Source organism: Trematomus bernacchii, unplaced genomic scaffold (genome assembly GCF_902827165.1).
Source record: "Trematomus bernacchii unplaced genomic scaffold, fTreBer1.1, whole genome shotgun sequence".
Classification (NCBI taxonomy): Eukaryota; Metazoa; Chordata; class Actinopteri; order Perciformes; family Nototheniidae; genus Trematomus; species Trematomus bernacchii.
The window spans coordinates 94,632-106,815 of NW_022987870.1; positions in this window are offsets into that span (position 1 = coordinate 94,632).

The following is a 12,184-nucleotide window of genomic DNA, read 5'->3' on the forward strand; positions in this document are numbered from 1 at the left end:
TCTCCTCAAATTCAAATTAATTTAAGTTATATTGTCATAATGCAGATAATCAAATATCTTAACCCTACCAACATACAATACTATAGTGTTGGACTACATTAAATTAAATAAAAACAACTATATCTTCAATATATCAAGTTATTTGTTTTATTTAGAAATGTAATCAGTGATGGAAACTACAATTTGGATGTTTTCATTTAATACTACTCTATACTTTGTACCTTTTGACTTCACTGCATTTATTTTACAGATTTATTGACAAGTTACTTTATAAATTCTTATTTTGCTTAGGAAAAACCTTTAAAATGTGATTATTTGATATAACCATCCACCATTATATTTAAATAACTAAAACCATGATAATAGATAATTAATTAAATGTGAAGATTTGCTGCTTTTGCTTAAAAATACTTTTTTTCCAGCAAGGAGTCCTAGTAATTTTAGTCCTAATACTTTATGTACATTTTCATAATTGTACTTAAATACTTTTACTGAAGTACGATTCTCGATGCAGTACTTGAAATTTAGTATTTTTACAGTGTGGTATTACACATTTTACTCAAGTTAAGAATCTAAATACTTTTTCCACCACTGACTTCAATGTAGAAGATGAAGCTTTAGCCAGGAGATAGTTAGCTTAGCCTAGCTCTCCCTCTGAAACGAGGAGGTATAAGCTAGTAGTTAAAACCGAAACTCTTAATTTGAAAACCTCTTTACGTACCATTACAAAAATAAAATGTGGTGATTGAGCTTAAGGTGTTGTGTTACTTTTAGTCAGAACAAAATAGATTTAGCTCCATTAATTGATACTTTCCAGGAGGTAACAGCTAACGCTACTTAGCACCCGGCTAGGAGACAGTTAGCTTAGCACAGCATTAAGACTGAAACCAAGAGGAAACAGTAAACGTTGGGCAGGAAATCAGATATTATTAAAACATAAATAACGTTTTATTTAGCTAAAGGTGCTGCATTTGGTCATCTTTAGTCAGAATAAAATTAAAATAAAGATTTTGCTAAATTCGTTGATGCTTTGAGGAGGGTAACAGCTAACGCTACTTAGCACCCGGCTAGGAGACTATTAGCTTAGCACAGCATTAAGACTGAAACCAAGAGGAAACAGTAAACGTTGGCCAGGAAATCAGATATGGGCCAAAGCTTTTACTTTAGTTTAAAACAAATCTTGATTTTCTTCACACGATAGCCATAGCCTTGTGAATTCAACTCTAAATCTAGTCCTATTGCCACCATTACTTATATTACTGCAATTATCCATACTTACTCCAACTGTAAGCACACTTCATTATGTTAATACCACTACTACTGTGCTGCTTTACCATGCCTTTATTCATTTGTAACAGTAACAACATCATTATTAATGATTTTAAAAGATGTATTATGTTAACAAACGATTGTAGAAACGATTGGGGGAAAAACCTAATAAATAAATAATGACAAATTACTATAATGGTTGAAGTAATAAATAATTCTCCCCCGTTAGTGGGCTACATTTTTTATGAAGTTGTGGTGGGCGTGATTCAATGTTTTTTGATGACACCGCTCAGGTTACGGTTTTTAAATGTTAGTTAAATATTGGCTATATTAGATTATTGCAGATATGGCAGTATTAGTAAATATTTACGTTGACGAAATGTCAAATTTGGTCGTGAAATGATTCCGTTTCAAGGGACTTTTTAAATATGACATCTGGCGCAGAATCGAAAAAACACAATTTATAATTTTTACTCTTTTATTTAACAAGATATATAGATATTATGTTTATTATAGTTAACATTTTTGACAGTCATCTCAACACAATTGTTTGCGTTTTGTATGTGAACACAGCTTACTTGACTTTTTGACCATAAAACATGTATAAAATCCAGTTTTTACTCGACGTTTCACCTGCATCTTCTCTTTCTTCTTTCTTTTAGCCTATATACGTTGCTGTGACACATGGAAGAAGAGACCCCACCCTCCCTCAGGGTGTCCAGGGTGGGTGGGGGCGACAGCTGGGACACAAAGCTGCCAAACAGCCCCACCCTCTGCTGTCAAACCAGTCAACCATTCATCCCAACATGACAAGGTGGACAATCCATTATGTTATACACATGAACCGTCTTAGCATACGGAAAAAAAATATATAAGCAATGTTCAGAAGTCTCTGTGGGTGTTTTTAAGTTCTCAGTTATGGTTTAAAAGGTTTGAAGGGGTTATTTGTGTCTTAATGTTTGTAAATAAAGAGATTAGGCTACTGCATTTTCTTAAGACTTATTGAAACATGGAAAGTGCATTATCCAAACCTCACCCCAAAAAAGATTTATTTATTTATTTTTCTCAACGACTTGTAAAAAAGGTAATTTCCTTATTTGCTTTTTGAGCTATAGTTAACCCAGTTAGATGTTTCCCTATGGTAGCTTTGGTGCAGTTCAACGTCTCACAGAGTGAAGTCAATGGTAGCTTCCCAAACACTGATTATTCTTGCCTTTTTCCCCCTATAATGATCTCTAAATGAGGGTATTATCTGCCAAATTAATATCACTTTTGATGTGAGAATTAGATTATTCAGTCAGTGAGTTTGCAGAAAAAATGCAATTGAAGATGTGGGGACATCTAGTGGAGAAAAACACATGAGTCATTCAGCATTCGGTGCCATTTAGGTCCCCAACACATTATATCATATAATTTGCATTTAAAAGGTCTAATGCTTATTTTTAAAAGCTTGGGTTTACATGTTTATTCCCCTCTACCATAAAACAACAATGTTATTTACCCAGGATATAATTACTCTGATTTTAGCACAAGTATAGGCCAAATTGCTGCGTCCCAAATCATGTTTGCTCAACTTCTATAAAAAAAAGCAATCAAACAAATACAAACAAATTCTACATTTTTTGTTGTTAATTCATTTTTATTGTTTAAAGTTTTTTTTAAAGTGTGTGTCCTCTGTTTGAATGTCCCCGTTACTCTTGATTTGAATCCCTCTGGACACGCCCCTTTACTATTCTACTATTTGTATGACTCAAGGAGGATACATTTTGAGCGGGAAAATCATCTTCAAGAAGCAGAGTAAGTATGCACTCTTCCTTCAACGTTTTTTAAATGTTTTTAAAGAAGTTAACTGTTGCGGTAAAGCATGACATGGCCACCCTGTTATGTTCATTTTTAGTGGAAACTGATAAAAATGCTTACATTTAGAAAATATGGTGAATATATCTATCAAATATATTTTTCTGTTGTCACCAAGTGCGAGCTTGATTATCATCACACATGTAGCAATAGCCAAGTTTAGCATAACATTTCCACCCTGTTACGGCCTGTCCACACGGTGGCGTGCGTTGAAGCTGTAACGCCTCTGCCCATTCACTTTGAATGGGGTGACGTCACGCTTTGCCGAACTGCATTGTGGTTCCGTCACTTCGCTTTGCTCGCGTTGCTCGCTTCAAAAGTAGAGCAATGTTCAACTTTTGAAGCTTCGACGGAAGCGTCAGCCAATCAAATCATATGCCAGTACAAGCTCTAGCCAATCAAACCGCGTGCTTGTGTGTCCGGGGCGGGAGATCCATGTGATTGGTTGTTGGTCGAGTTTCAGACACGCCCACCGGCAAGCTTCAAAGCACGCCGCCGTGTGGACGCTGCGTTACCGTCCACCCTGTTACTATTTTTCACAGTAACAGGGTGGACTCACAGTAACGGAGGATGTTAAATGGCTAGATCAGGGGTGTCAAACTCAAGGCCCGGGGGCCAAATCCGGCCCTCGACTTCATTTTATGTTGCCCCGCAAGAGCTCTGAAAGAACATAATGTTTATTATACGGTTATAAGCACGTTGCCCATAAACTACATGTCCCACAATGCACCTCATTTTGTGACGTGCGCACTGAAGAGACTTGCAATTATTTGCTCTAGACTTCTGCTTTTCAGACGTATTTAATTATGAAGTTATTACCCTATCAGATAATAATCCAATGCAGAGGCAATAATGTAATATAATACATTTTATATAAATTATATATTTATATATAGTCTTAAAGTTTTGCACTGGCTTTTAATACGAGTTGAACATAACATTTTGATATTTGTATGTGTTTTTACATGTTTCTAGTTATTGTGCTTTTTATCTCGATTTTAATTATCGTTTTATTTTACTCCTATTGTGTGATTTTATGTGTGTTCCCTGTACAGCGCTTTGGTCAACTGAGGTTGTTTTAATTGTGCTATAAATAAAGATTGAGATTGAAAGTTACAACCGGCCCTTTGAGTGCAACCATAATGCTGATGTGGCCCACGATGAAATTTAGTTTGACCCCCCTGGGCTAGATGATTAACTATTTCCAGCATGTGTTGTTATGTATTGTTTGTTTAATATGCAAATATGTTATAGTCTTAAATGATATGATATAATGGTATGAATGTATTTATCAGGAAATGGCACCGTTGTCTAATGCAGAAAAGCAGCGACGCTACACGAAAAGTGGAAGAAAGACAGAGAAGAAGGGAAAAAAAGAAAGTGTCAGACCTCAGTGAAAGAGGAAGGAGAGTACAGAGAAAGAAGTGGCAAGAAAGCTTAGGGATAAAGCAAGATCCAGCGTAATGACCACTCCACCTCGAAGTCGAGACAATCCCCTGGATGCAGCACAACAAGGGCCCTCAAGGTTAGAATAAAGTTGAGGGTTAAATGCTTTGCAGATTGTGTGAATCCAAAGTGCATTGACTCCTTCACATGCAATCTAATTGGGTACATTACTGACCTGCATGCATAACTAAATGGATGGTCCTACAAGGTGTTAAGGAATAATTCTTCTAGATATCTAACCTTTTACTCTGACATGTGTTATCTCCTCTAAGGAAAGGCCTTGGTGCCATATGTGTTGTTGTCACCAGTGTGAGACCGGTCAACTTGACTGGCACGAAGAGTAATTGTTGTGAGAACACTGAGGCACTTCTTTATCGGTGTTTGTGGGCTCTCGGATGTGAAATCCTTGAGGCCATGAGCGTTGGACGCAGATGATTCAGTGTTTAGTCTACTCCTTCAGAGATGTTGATTCTCTGTGAACCTGTTAAAAGGTCTAGCATAGAGAGAGGTTCTTCAGAATTGACGTGGCAACTCTACCGTGTGGTCAGAACCTCTGACTCTTTGATTTGTGATGTGAATCCTCCGGCCGAATACTCTGAATAAACCCATCAGTGTTTGACATCAAAGCTCCAACTCTCACCGTGTCTCCTTCCTGAGTCGGTGACTCCATGCATTACTACACAGAAGTTTCCTCCACAAATTGGCGTTGTCGGCAGGATACCAACATATCTTCAGAGACTGGTAAGTGTGATTTCAAATCTACATTTGGACATTGCCTTACCAGAATCTGTGATTGACGGTATCCTAAAATTATCTGTGAAGCTAAGCGGCTGCGTTTCGTTTTGGTTAATGAACATTTGGGGCTAGTAACCCCAGGGGATCATCCAGGGACTCTGTCCTGGCTGGTTCCCTCTGTGTGTGATGCTCGGACGTATGTGCCGTGCAGGCATACACGGAGATGTTTAAAAAAAACCTTAATGAGGGCAGCAGTAAAGTGGAACTTCTGTGTGAAATCAAAATAGAGATTTGTAATGAACAAATCGCCGAGATTCCGGGGGTTTCAGCGGCCAACACTAGCAGTTAACTAAAGCAGCCATAGATATTACCCCCAGCGCCTCTAAAAAAAAACACGGCTCCAGCTGCTGCGGCTCCGGGGAATGTGTGTCAAATGCCTCCCCGTATCTGCATGAGCTGGTGAAGTGAACTCAGAGGGAGAAAATCACAGCTTTTGTCTATAACTTTAACTCACACCACCGCCGTCTCTATTAAAAAAGAGACTGTTTAAAAGCACTCTTGTGGCTTGTGGCCGTTTACGATGTGCTGGCAAGTGCGAGGTGCGTGCATTACCTGATGCGACAGGCACCCTACATTGCTGAGGAGCTGATGTCGGTCCGGGGTGCATACATAAAATGATAGGCTAATTGATCATGGGTGGGCAGTGGTATGCAAGTGTAGAGCAAAACTGTGTTTCATCGTTGGGATGAACATGATGGGAGGTGTGTAGGCTGGTCGAGTAGGACTACAGTTAACTGTGTGGTTTCGGATAGAAAGGGTAGAGGAAAAAAGTCTATGTGCTCCGGATCGGGGGGGCATAGCACCACTAGAACAGGGATAGTGGAGTCGCAAGAGGATAAGCTAGTTATTGCTCTTGGACGGTCTTCAGGCACCGATCTAAGGACTTGTATACAAGGGTGGAGGTACGAGTCAAGGTACCCCACTGGGTTCCCATTGGGAGAGATCATAATAGTCCCTACCCCCTCTGAAACCTCTTTAATCCGGACTAAATTGAGCTGGATGAACTTTTGCTGTCACGCTGGTGTTTATTATGAGTTCATCATGTTTGTTTGTCTGATTGTTTGTATCAGGGGTCTATATTGGTTTGTCTAACCGCCGTCTTGTGCATGTTTTGTAACAACTAATAATGAATCAGTCCATAGCCAGAGTAAAATAAACTAAGCTTTAGTTAACTCACCAAAAGTAAATGACTTGAGAAAGTTAAATAATATATAGTGTTTTGCAAAATTCTGGTAGTATAGATGTGCTGCAAAATGAAAATAAATAGCAAAAGAGTGTTTTATGTCCTGCATCTGAGTGTGCAGAGGAAATGTAAACAAGGAGCACACTGTTCAGGGTGTGCGCTGTAGGTGTAAGAAGAAGAGAAGATTATATTACTTTAAGAATACATTCTTAAATTGTATTGCTGGTATGTTAAGATATGTTTGTGACCTTTTATAAACCCTATGCCCCGTCCTGCACCCTGAGACCCTAAGAGGCATCACTGCTGGTCGTAAAGACCTGCCTGAGGAGGTCAGGGTTGCAAAATCTGTCTGCTGTTTTAGGTCAATGTTGTATTATTTGTTTCATTTATTCTTAAATCTATGTATTGTATGGTAATAATGAAAAAAACGTAATGTATTGAACACATTCCGAAACAAAGCTGATAAGACAGAACTAGACTCAGACATAATACAAATTATTGTTGAAACCTTTTGCGCTGTTGCTGCAAAATGGAAACTTTGTTAATTATCTATTCCAACTGGCCACTGGATTCAGATAATTAATATAAGTTGAAGTTTAATTACAGTTTTAAATATAGTTTAACATTCTTTATTAAACTGCTTCAAATGATTTCTCGTATCAACCAATTGGTCTCCATAGACATTACTAAAATTCTAATAGTTGTTAAACTACTAACAAGTTTTCTGAAACCGAGTTTATGAACAAAAGAGTAAAGGTCGCTGGTTAAGCCAGGATCAATATATTTGTTGACGTTTTCATTACAGTGTGCATAATAAATGTGTTAAATGAATTGAGCAATTATTTAAAAAGTATAATGTTGCAATCTCTTTACAATAAGTAATTACAGTTAACAAAGAAGTAGAGGTTGTTTTCCAAGGGCCTCTCCTTCACAGCCCTACACTTTAAATCATGAGACTTTCAAATCATAACAGACAGAGATCGGTATCACTTTGTGTTGCAAGCCAAATCCATGTAAAGGTTCTACTTGAGCCCAATTTAAATACCATAAAGAAAGTATTGAACCCAGCTCAAGCTAAATGTCAAATGTATTTAATTAATGTACAAGTGTTTTGATTTATTTCAAATGTTCCAGTCTAGCTTCTTTCGAGTTCAGTCTAAGCAACAAATTGTTTCTCATAACATTCTCACTGCTGTCCCAAATGTTTTAACCTTGGGCAGACAAGCTGTTCACACACCCACACACTTTGGATAAGTAGTCACCTTATCCACATTGTAAATTGTTGCCTTCTTTAAAGATATTAGTAATTTAAGATTAATTATTAAATTAAATGTAGAATAAGATAAAATAAATAAAATAACTTGACTTGATCATTTTGTTCACAACATTAGACCTGTCCTCTAATCTCTACTAGAATAAGATAAGTGTGCATGTTTGGATGTTTTATCACTCCTGTAATGTACCTAATCTTGATATCCTTTTCATTACAGAGCTGGGAAAATGGTGTATTGATTAGATTCTGATCCGTGCAAGTCCAATTTTGACTGACTTTAGTTCTAATGTTAATTTGACTTCAACCCATAAGTAATTATTTAAATTAACTCTAAATGTCACATGATGATGGATTAGGGTTCCACATTTCTTCCACTAATTTGTTTTACAATTAGGCCAAAGGTAAAGAGAGACATTGATGACCTTGTGTCCCTTTTGTTAGTACGTGGTTCCATTTTGTCTATGGCCTTGGACGGCTTCCCTAAAAGTCACCCAGTTCTGCCCTGCTGCAGTCCGGCTGAGTGCAGTCACAGAGATGCTATGGCTGCTCTACATGACATTAATGGTCTGGTCTGAATGGACACCATTTCCTGCTCCCAGAGAGAATGACACTCCTCAAACTGAACATTACAGCCGTTGATACTGTCTCACATGGGTCTGCTCCCCCCCACTGAGCCATGAACTGAAAGCATGACATCTGCTATGAACACTTGGAAGCCTCCCTGTCACACCAGCACCAACCCTTGGGTCAGTCAGATGAGACTAACGGCTTCACTTAGGGCATTTGGTTCAGATACATGGCTCTCGTTACCGCAGAGTGGGTTGTTTTTAAGGCTATTCATACTGCTATGATGCCTGTAAGTGGGCGAGCTGGTAAAAGCCCCTACTATTGTTTCAAATAGGCCTAATGTCAGGGGTCTCTTAATGTCTAGTTCTACATGTATTCACATTATATAGACAATGTTTCCACCTGGTAAAACTAAAGGCTGCACAAAACTCAGGCTACAATACAACCATTCTGTTCTGCTCTAACGATTCAATGTATAGATTCTACATCAAAACAATTAGCTTTTATTGTTTCCAATGATAACGTCACCTTAAGTGGAGGAATGCAAACCTGTTTTCAAATGTAAGGTTTTGATTTTGTTTGACATTTCTCAGTAATGACACCCTCAGACACCCAATATCATTCATGCTATGCCTTCAGTAATAACTCAGATGTTAAAGGGATGAAACTTTTCCTCCCAAATCAGATATGCTTTGTTTTTCAACAAATGTATCAATTTCCTGCATAATATATGTTTATCACAATGGTTTTTTGTAAGCTGCACACAGGTGATACTGAGTCTTCTCGATTAATAGATTATAAACTATACCATGCTTAAATAGACTCCTAAGTTATTATTTCATATGTACCATATGTAAGAAAAGGAGGGAAGAGTCAATTATATTGAGTAATTGATTTTATATTGGGTAATTTATTTCTCAAACCTATGTTTTATGGAAGAGACTAAATATTTCTGATAAACTAATATTTTATCAAAAGGTAAATGGTGAATTAATATACATTTAGAATCATTGAGAAGGGGTTATATCCACAGGGACAAGCTCACCTTTAACTTACAATAACATGTCTCTGCTATGGACTGATGAGTATATGATTCTTGCATGTTCAATGACTAACACAAACCTTCAAAATGATAATGTGCATGTGTCAGGAAGGCTCCCAAATCATTCTGAGGGGCCTATCCTATTTTTGTAATTAAATGATAATGTGCTAATCCATTACTTTGAGTTGTCTTCACTCAGAAAAACATCCCTATCAGGTGTTAACCCAATAACTAGGACAGCTCTCAAGGCCAAGGGTCAGAGAGAGAGGGTCACACTCTCCGGGTGCAGAGAGCACCCCCAGCCACGTGCAAGGAAGCACGAGGTCGTTCGAGATGGGATGCTTCTCTTCACCTTTCTGATAAGAGGGGGTTCTTCTCTTCATCTTTCTGCTCGGTGGGCTCTAGCAGACAACCCTGCAGGACGAGCGAGGGTTTCAGAGGTTTCTATAATACAATGTTCCATGTTTCTTGGAGGAGTTTGATGTCTTCCTAACCTCTCCCATCACGGGGGGGACACCTGGATGCATCAGGAATACGCAGTTGCTCTCAAGCAGATAGCAGAAGGAATACCGGCAGATGAGCCTCCGTCTCACTGGGGATCAACTACAGTGCTCACTGAATGAGCCACACAAAAGCAGAGCAATTGGGGGGTTGAAATATGGCGCTCTGATGAAGAAGAGTTTGAGCCAATCAGCACCTCAGTGCTAATCTACAGTATCAGGATGCCTTTACACACCAGACACTCGGTGTCATAAAGGGAGGAGGAGAACGAGTCAGGAAGACTGACGGACATGTTCTTCCAGCTCTCGTACAAAGATGAACTTTGAATTGAATGACCAGATGTTTAAAGATGTACAATTAATGATTGGTTTTTATATTTCCAATGACCAGACATGTGTTAAATAGTGGTGATAAATATATTTAGTCAGATCAGATTACATTTTCACACTAAACAAAATTAATAAATAAATATTCTCAGATTATAAGGTATTGAATAATAAGGTATTTCTAATATTATAACAGATAATGTTAATATCCTTAATCATCCAGCACTCAGGCTTAACAACACTACTCTGTAATGTATTACCCATGCACAGACAGACCTAACATGATGTTTCAAGGACTGGATTAATTTCAGTTTTGGCCCAAAACAAATATTTATAATAATTCATATAACAATTATGCAGCATATTTGATCCTCAAATTAGAGAAGCATAATTTAAAGAAATTGATATTCTATATTCAACATTAGATAAACACAGAAGAACCCTTTCCAAGTACCATAAGTAGATGTTCAGGTAAATATGGCTAATAAGAATAAGTGATAGACTTAATTTGGTACAGATCAGTTGTAGCATTTACAAATGTATGAATTAAAGTTTTAAGAATGTTTAATCTTTCCTTTCCAGGTTTTTACAAAAGTCTTTGAATATTTGCCTAACTTTTCCTTTTCAGACTAAAATGAATGTATTGATTTTTCTAAGACTAAGTGCCTTACTCTTGACTAAAGCGTAATGAAGTAAACGTAAAGTAATCCTAAAATTGAGGACACTGCAACTTTGCCGATTACAGATTGATCAAATCACCACTGTGAATGTTATGCCTTAGCTGGATCTCTTATGATCCTAAGTTTTAAATGCTTTTGACTAGTGATTGTCTTAAAGCAAATCTTTAAGCTGTTTCTGGTTTTGATTTTATAGTTTGATAAATGACATTAACTAATGGTTTAAAATGATAAAAGATATTAGTTTAAAACAAATATTTTGCTTTTATGTATCTGTGTTTTTATGTGTGTTCATTATTGTATTTATTGACAAAAGATGCTCCAAACACTGATGAGAGATACTGTTTCCTATTATGATTGCCTGTATCAATCATTGTGATTGAATGTTTCAATCTTACTCTACTTTGTGATGTAATTGAATGTAAGGTGAGACCACACTCAAATCTGAAGACGCCTATTGATTTAAGTATTGACCAGAATTATTAGACTAATGTTTTAAGGTTATCAAAAATGATAAAAAGAGAGGAACTGTTAAGGAATAATTCTTCTAGATATCTAACCTTTTGCTCTGTGACGTTTTATGATCTACTCTGACGTCTGTTATCTCCTTTAAGGAAAGGCCTTGGTGCCATATGTGTTGTTGTCACCAGTTTGTGACCGGTCAACTTGACTGGCACGAAGAGTAATTGTTGTGAGAACACTGAGGCACTTCTTTATCGGTGTTTGTTGGCTCTCGGATGTGAAATCCTTGAGGCCATGAGCGTTGGACGCAGATGATTCAGTGTTTAGTCTACTCCTTCAGAGATGTTGATTCTCTGTGAACCAGTTCAAAGGTCTAGCATAGAGAGAGGTTCTTCAGAATTGACGTGGCAACTCTACCGTGTGGTCAGAACCTCTGACTCTTTGATTTGTGATGTGAATCCTCCGGCCGAATACTCTGAATAAACCCATCAGTGTTTGACATCAAAGCTCCAACTCTCACCGTGTCTCCTTCCTGAGTCGGTGACTCCATGCATTACTACACAGAAGTTTCCTCCACACAAGGTGTATTACATTTCTTTGTGAGCTAATATTGCTCAATAATTATGTGATTATGTGTGTTTTGTTTTCTAAACACAGCTTCCTGTGGCACATCCAGACCCACAGGACTGGTGAGTACAATTTAGTTTTTATCTTGTATTTAAAAAATATTCTTAAAAATAAATTGTAAGAAAATGGCACCATGTAATTTCTGTGTGTTTTAAATTA